Genomic DNA, 8,523 nt, shown 5'->3' with positions numbered 1-8,523 from the left:
AATACCCAGGGGATGGTGGAGCAACAGCTTAGAGGGTCCCTGAGTCCCTGGATGGCCACATGAAGAAAAAACACCTATCTCCCCCCAGATGCTGTATGTTGAAGAGAAATAGGCCTGCATTTTATCTGAGCCACTGCATTTTTAAGTCTCCATGTGATAGCAGCTTAGGTTATATCCTAATCAAGAAAACGTGTACTTTAGTAAGTCATTTGCTTAGGTATCTTATGATGTACTTCTATACAAAGAGAAGAAATGTGTGCAAGAAAATTACATGAATTTGTAGCTGGAAGAATAATCTTACTCCAGTTGTCCTGATTAACCTAGGTTTGCAAACTATAGCCATCAGATAGAATTTTACCCTGCATTTTGTTTTCAGTACAGAATGCTTAAAAAAATTACAGTTTTTTGAGTGCTTTTAGGACAGTATGTACTAACCACAGTTCTCAGTGTCTTACTCCTGCCTCTTTGTTAGTTTATTTATTTATTTATTTTGAGACAAAGTCTCACTCTGTTGCCCATGCTGGAGTGCAGTGGCATGATCTTGACTCACTGCAACCTCTGCCGCCCAGGTTCAAGTGATTCTCCATAGAGACCGGGTTTCACCATGTTGGCCAGTCTGCTCTTGAACTCCTGACCTCAAGTGATCCACCTGGCTTGGCCTCCCAAAGTGCTGGGATTTGGGATTACAGGCGTGAGCCACCACGCCCGGCCCTCTTTATATATTTCTTTTTTTCTTTCTTTTTTTTTTTTTTGAGACAGTCTTGCTCTGTTGCCCAGGCTGGAGTGTGGTGGCACGATCTCGGCTCACTGCAACATCTGCCTCCTGGGTTCAAGTGATTCTCCTGCCTCAGCCTCCCAAGTAGCTGGGATTACAGGCTAGTGCCACCACGCCTAGCTAATTTTGTATTAGTAGAGATGGGGGTTTCACTACATTGGCCAGGCTGGTCTCGAACTCCTGACCTCAAGTGATCTGCCTGCCTCAGCCTCTTAAAGTGCTGGGATTACAGGCATGAGCCACCGCACCTGGCCTCTTTGTATATTTCTGTTCCTTGCTTGGCTTCTGAAGGCAACTGAGTTATTAGAGTAATAGACTATGCTGCTGTTCCAAATACCCCTGACAATATTGTGGCTTAAAAATGAAAGAAGTTTGTTTTTCTCTCACCTAAAAGCTGTAGGTAAACATTCCCAGTCAGTAAGTAGCTGTACCCCAAATGGTCATGCAGAGCCTTGGGTTCCTTCCAACAAGTTGTTCCCTCATCTTCAGCTGGTTGTTTGCATGATTGTGGATGAGTCACAATGAATGACTCCTGCTGTCAGGAAAGGAAAGCAAATCAAACAAGCAAACATGAGGGAGGCATGGACCTATTTTAAGTGTAGAGTTTGGTGAGTTTTGATGAATATATACACCTGTGCAAGCACCACCCAAATCAAGATCTAGAATTTAGGTTGTCAACTTCTTTTTTAAATTCGTTGTTTTGATGAAGATACTTTGCCCCTGAATTTGTGGATAGCGTTAAGCCAAGAAGAATAACAATCACGTTGGGTAGCATGAGAATCCAAAGGCATCTTAAGAATCCAGGGACATGAGATGAATATAATTTAGTGGGGGTAAGTGCAAGCCTTGCCCTTGAGTTAAAAAATCAACCTCAGGCTCGGCAGTGGTGGCTCAGGCCTGTAATTTTAGTGCTTCGAGATCAAGGTGAGAGCATTGCTTGAGGCCAGGAGTTCAAGATCATCAGCCTGGTCTACATAGTGATGCTACATCTCCACAAATATTTTTTAAAATTAGCTGGGCATGGTGGTGTGTGCTTGTAGTCCCAGCTACTCAGGAGGCTGAGGTGGGAGGATTGCTTGAACCCAGAAGTTTGAGGCTGCAATGAGCTATGATTGTGACCAGCCAATAACCAGAGTGAGACCCTGTCTCAAAAAACAAAAGTAAAGAAACCAAAAGTCAAATTCACAAGGTAAAGAAAAACATGCAAAACAAATGTGTAGCTTAATAAATCACATAAGAGAGTATTCTTGTAGCTACCACTCAGCCAACTAATCAAGAAATGGAACATTTCCAGCCCCCACTGTTGCAATCACAGCTCCCTCATATCTGCCTTAAGTAACCACTAGCCTGACTTCTAATAATTACTTCCTCACACTTATTTATAGTTCTATCACCTAAATAAATGTTCTTCCTTAGGTATTATCATTGAATCTTCCCCATTTTATAATTTGATACATCTTTTTTAGTCTACAGATTCCTTTTCTTTTCTTTCTTTTTTTTTTTTTTTTTGAGACAGAGTCTCGCTCTGTTGTCCATGCTGGAGTGCAGTGGCACAATCTTGACTCACTGCAACCTCTGCCTCCCAGGTTCAGGCAATTCTCCTGCCTCAGTCTCTTGAGTAGCTGGGACTATAGGCACGTGCCACCATGCCCAGCTAATTTCTTCTATTTTTAGTAGAGACGGGGTTTCACCATGTTAGCCAGGATGGTCTCAATTTCCTGACCTCACGATCTGCCCGCTTCGGCCTCCCAAAGTGCTGGGATTACAGGTGTGAGCCACCACACCTGGCCTACAGATTCTTTTTCTATTCCTTTACTTTCTTTACAATTTTTCTATTGCAAAACTGGCACTTTTTGACCAATAGAGTTTCCCACAGTTGTTGACTGCATAATACTCATTGTTCAGTTTAACAATTATCTCTGTCCTCATTATTGCCTGCAAATTCATAACTGGATTCAGGTACTTGATCAGACTCAGGTTTGGTTCCTTTGGCAAGGAGGTGCTAGTGTTCTTTCAGCAGGAAAAATATATTATCTGGTCATTTCTCTTTTTGTGGTTTCAAGCACTGTTGATATGTAGGGCCTAAATCTATTAATTTATTAAGGGTTTCAAAATAGTAATATTACATTTTGGTCATTGTTGCTTTATTGTTTTACTTGTATTACTTTTAAGAAGGTACACCTCCTCTAATCTATAATTTGATTATCATAAGTATACAGTTAATATAATTAAGGCAAATAAATGTACAGTTAATGTAATTAAGGTAAAACAAATGCTTGCATTTTTATTTACCAGTCTTTTAAGAAAATTGTTTTCCTAATATCCTCCAAAGGTGACTAGTTTCTTTGATAGCATTATAAAGTCTTAAGTTTAAGCATGTTTAATAAGTGCAGAGTTAGGCAGTCCCCAAGACCACCTTCATTTCTGACACCAAACACACTGTTCAGGGGTTTGCAAGACCACCCTCCTTGCTGATACCAATTTCAAGTCTAGGGGTCCCCAAGGCAACCTCCGGGTTTGAGAAATTCACTGGAAGGACTCACAGAACTCAGTGAAGTCTGTTATACTCACAGTTATGGTGTATTATAGCATAGTGATATTCTGGAAGGGGTCCAGATTAAAGTCAGTCAAAAAAGCAGCACATAAATCGAAGTCTAAGTAAGCTCCATGGGTAGATCTTTCATTTGTCCTCTCCCAGTGAAGCTGTGGACAGTGCTACATGCTTCTAACAGGACTATCACTTTCTTCTCTTCTTATAAGGTCACTAATTTCACCATGAGGGGTCTACCCTCATTATCTGCTCTAACCCAAATTGCCTCCCAAAAGCCTCATCTCCAAATACCATCGCACTGGGGATGAGAACTTCAACATATGAATTTTAGGGGGACATAAACGTTCAGTTCATAACATGGGCTGTATAGATGGGTCACAGGTGGTTATCAACTCCCTAAACATTTATATTCGAAGTTTTATATGGGTATGTTCATTTTCCTAGTAAGAGTTTTGGTTCTCATTGAAATCCAAAAGAGATTACTAACCCACATTTTAAAAACCACTTTCATAAATTATGAGCTCCTCGCAAAAGGGAGCACATCTTACTCCCCCTTTCAATATGATGATAAATGAATGAATAAATGTTTCTCTTTTTTAGAAGATACAAAGTAAGAAGAATGATTTGAAAAGATATAAATTTTTCCTTCTTTTTCTATTACTGTTTTATATGATTTTCCTGGAAATTCGAGTTTGTGGAACAACTGTGAGTTTATTTGCCATGAAAATACAGAACCAGCTGTAGAGAATATGAAAAGTGATGGGCGTGGGGGGTACTGAAAATAATATATAGCATGTATGTGGGCAAATGGAAATCTTGCAGGCAAGCCAAGGACAAGTATTTCTGCCATCTTTTCACCTTTAAGAAACTTCAATTGATTGTCTTGGTCCACTTAATCTATAGCAACTTCTTTACTTCTTCCAAATGATGTCATTCTAATGATGGAATAAAACTAGAGGTGCTGCAACATTAATGATTAATTCAATAAAATGCAAAGCTGTCTCAGGACAGGCTTGGGGTCAGGGTGAAGTGTTTCAGATTTGAATCATCTTAGCTAGCTTTGCAGATTCAGTTATTTCCAGCTAGCACTTTTCTGCTTTCATTAGATTAAAAGACATGTGACTGCCGAAAGAACCATGTATATGCTATATCCTAAAACGTAACTGCAGCATTTCCAGCTCTAGGTAGGTTCCTGAAGCTTTGTGTTCTGCACCCACGGCCTTCAACATGATTCAGAGCTGGGACTCATTGAATTTCAAGAGCTGTAATAAATTAATCCTCAGGAACATTAAAAATAGATAGACCAAACTCTGGAGCTCTGCTGAGAAAAATTACATGTATACTTGTTGGCTAGGCAGCCTAGAGGGCTCATGAGGGAATTGGCCAGAAGGGAAAGGCCTGTGGAGGTGAAAATCAGTGCAGCATTGTTCCTATATGAGCACACAGTGTAAAAACCGCTAACAGCATGTTTCTATCTTAACAATTTATTGATCTGAAATCAGGTTAACTCAACAGCCTTATTTATTTATTTAGAGATGGAGTCTCACTCTGTCGCCCAGACTGGAGTGCAGTGGCACAATCTCGGTTCACTGCAAGCTCTGCCTCCCAGGTTCATGCCATTCTCCTGCCTCAGCCTCCTGAGTAGCTGGGACTACAGGCGCTCGCCACCACACCTGGCTAATTTTTTGTATTTTTTAGTAGAGATGTGGTTTCACCGTGTTAGCCAGGATGGTCTTGATCTCCTGACCTTGTGATCCACCCGCCTCGGCCTCCCAAAATGCTGGGATTACAGGTGTGAGCCACCATGGCCGGCCAACAGCATTATTTTTATTTTTATTTTTTTGAGTTGGAATTTTGCTCTTGTCGCCCAGGCTGGAGTGCAGTGGCACAGTCTCAGCTCACTGCAACCTCTGCCTCCTCAGTTCAAGCCATTCTCCAGCCTCAGTCTCCTGAGTAGCTGGGATTACAGGTGCCCACCACCACGCCCGGCTAATTTTTGTATTTTTAGTTAGATACGGGGTTTTGCCACGTTGGCCAGGCTGGTCTCAAACTCCTGACATCAGGTGATTTGCCCACCTCGGCCTCCCAAAGTGCTGGGATTATAGACGTGAACCACCGCGCCTGGCCTCAACAGTCATTTTGAAGGCAGATGGATAAAATGCAGCTTGAGGGGTATAGACAGCCAAGAAGAGGGAGCATTCCCGTCTTGGTTGGGATTTAGTGGTTGAAAGTTTGTAGTTAAGTGTGTCCAGGTCTTCTTAGCATCATTGGGCTGAATTGTCCTTGGCTTCTGTCTTGCACACAGCCCCTCCTTTGCTACCCAGTGGACCAATGGTGGTCTGGCAGTGGCTTCACAGTGCTTGGAAAGTTACTCTAAGGAAGTAGCTCCCTATGCTTCAGGTTTGCACACAGATATGAGACCTTGTACATTCCTTGTGATATATTTATGTATTTCATTATTTTTTTCTGTGGACCATGTATTTCTAAATGATGTATTTCTGTAATTGCCTTTTCTAATCAACACCTACCAAGTTCTATAGTAAGAGGCTCTAAGTATTTTATAGTTAAAGCTTCTGATTTGAGATCATGAAAAAATGCCTGCTAAAACCACAATAGGTCAGGCACAGTGGCTAGCACCTGTAATCCCAGAGCCTTGGGCCAGGAGTTTGAGACAAGCCTTGGCAACATAGTGAGACCCCGTCTCTACCAAAAAAAAAAAAAAAAAAAAAAAATTAGCCAGGCATGGTGGCACACACCTGTAGTCCCAGCTACTTGGGAGGTGCAGGAGGAAAGATTGCTTGAGCCCAGGTGTTTGAGGCTGCAGTGAACTATGACTGCACCACCACACTTCAACCTGAGCCACAAAGTGGAGCCTTGTTTCTAAAAACAAAACAGGCCAGGCATGTTGGCTCACGCCTATAATCCTAGCACTTTGTGAGGCCAAGGCAGGCAGATCACTTGAGGTCAGGAGTTTGAAACCAGTGTGGCCAACATGGCGAAACCCTGTCTCTACTAGAAATACAAAAGTCAGGGGGATGTGGTGGTGCGTGCCTGTAATTCCAGCTACTCGGGAGGCTGAGACATGAGAATTGCTTGAACCTGGAGGGCGGAGTTTGCAGTGAGTTGAGATGGAGCCTCTGTACTCCAGCCTGCGCCACCTGGGTGACAGAGCAAGACTGCATCTCAAAAAAAATAAAAATAAAAATAAAATAAAATAAATACTAAACTAAAGCACAACAAATTATAAATAATTTTCAAGAATATGCCTAAAATATTAAATTATAAGTTCTGAAGTGCCAGAGAATCAACAAAATTTATCATTTCAATGAAATTTGGAAATGATAAACATTTAAGTATTATAAATAAATAAAAATAAAATTCTCAATACTTCTTCCCTCAGAAGAAAGCTGGGTTTAGATTTGACTGCAGACTAAAGATGAAACTGTAATGAGTGGTGAATCAACTATAGCCTGATATGTCATGGACCAGATTAATGTGTCAATTCATTTAATCATAATCTACTTATATATCAGAGCATGAATTCAAAATCTTAAAGTAATGTATAATTACAGAATAAATTATTTTTTCAAAAAATAATTTTCCTAAAAATAAACATGAAAAACCTTATCTAAAGCAAAATATATTTATAGCTGTTTATTTAGGATGTATTCTAAAATTCCTAGGGACTTTAAAACAACAACAAACATTTTTTTTTCTAGACGGAGTCTTGCTGTCACCCAGGCTGGAGTGCAGTGGCGTGATCTCGGCTCCCTGCAACCTCCACCTCCCTGGTTCAAGCAATTCTCCTGCCTCAGCCTCCCGAGTAGGTGGGATTACAGGCGCCCGCCACCGCACCCAGCTAATTTTTGTATTTTTAGTAGAGGTGGAGTTTCACCGTCTTGGCCAGGCTGGTCTCGAATTCCTGACCTTGTGATCCGCCCGCCTCAGCCCCCCAAAATGCTGGGATTACAGGCGTGAGCCACCGCGCCCAGCCAACAAAAAAATTTTATATTTATTTTTTGCTTTATTATTTAGCAATTGTTCTTCATAGATTTAATCTGTACAATATTAAGTCATCATTCTGTTTCTGCAAACATACCTTAGCAAAATGAGCTAAGTATTATATAATTAGGGAACAACAATATTGAACTCATTCATAATAGTTCTTTTTCCTGTATTTCTTCAGAAACATTAAGATAAAAGAAACAGTTCATTTTTACTATAATAATTTCTTTGTTAGTCAGTATTTCTGGTAGACTTATATTGCTAAGACATCGAGTTCTAGCTATAGAAGATGAAGGCTAAGCTACTCAAGTTTAATATTCTTTCATCATATAGTTCTTCCTCTAAATTGGTTAAATCTAAGTATTATTCCTATGCAATCAAATAATGCAGACAGAATTGAAAATATAATTTTGATTTTGAAAGAGTATGCCTTTGATTTTTCTAGAAAATGAGATATGCATATCTCTAGGATGAATAATGTCCAAGTATGCACTTAAAATTCTTTTAGATATTGATTTTTAAATCATATTTCAGAAACCATTATAGTTATGCTTACAAACACAATCACAGACATCTCTGTAGAATTCAGTAATAGCTTTTGGACCAGAGAAATAATGTACTTCATTTTAAAACCAATTTAACATCAGCTATCTACGCACTCATACATTTGGATTTTCAATGTTTGATTAATAGAAAAATACATGGAAATAGTCTTACGTGACATTCTAGGAAATTAAACTTTTGTAAGTCATTTATTAGAAAAGAGAGACCAAATCATTAATCTGGTTTAATTTCATAGTAGTCATTAGGAGCTACTTACACAGTTGAATTTTCCTTAAAAATGTTGTTTCTTAATTGAAAAAATACTCAGATGCTAAGTCTAAAAGATTATTAAAAACCGTACAACTTATTCTCTGCTTTGTAAAAATTGAGTCATTAGTCAAGACTTTTAAAAAACTTGAATTATTTCTTTCTTGCAATTGATGATTATTAATTTTGAGAAACCGATACTGAGCAAAAGCGAATAGCATGCCTATCTTGCAAAAACTGAAGCTATTGTTTTTATTTTCCTAAGGCTTGCATTTTAACGTTCTTTTCTTTATACATTAATAACTCAATGAACAAGCCCTTTAGGAATGAAGTTTCATTATAACTCATTTGACTGATTTCAGACATATACATGTACATTAAT

This window comes from Gorilla gorilla, chromosome 14 (genome assembly GCF_029281585.2).
Source record: "Gorilla gorilla gorilla isolate KB3781 chromosome 14, NHGRI_mGorGor1-v2.1_pri, whole genome shotgun sequence".
Lineage (NCBI taxonomy): Eukaryota > Metazoa > Chordata > Mammalia > Primates > Hominidae > Gorilla > Gorilla gorilla.
The sequence above is the reverse complement of the archived record's forward strand: the minus strand, read 5'-3'. Positions refer to the sequence as shown.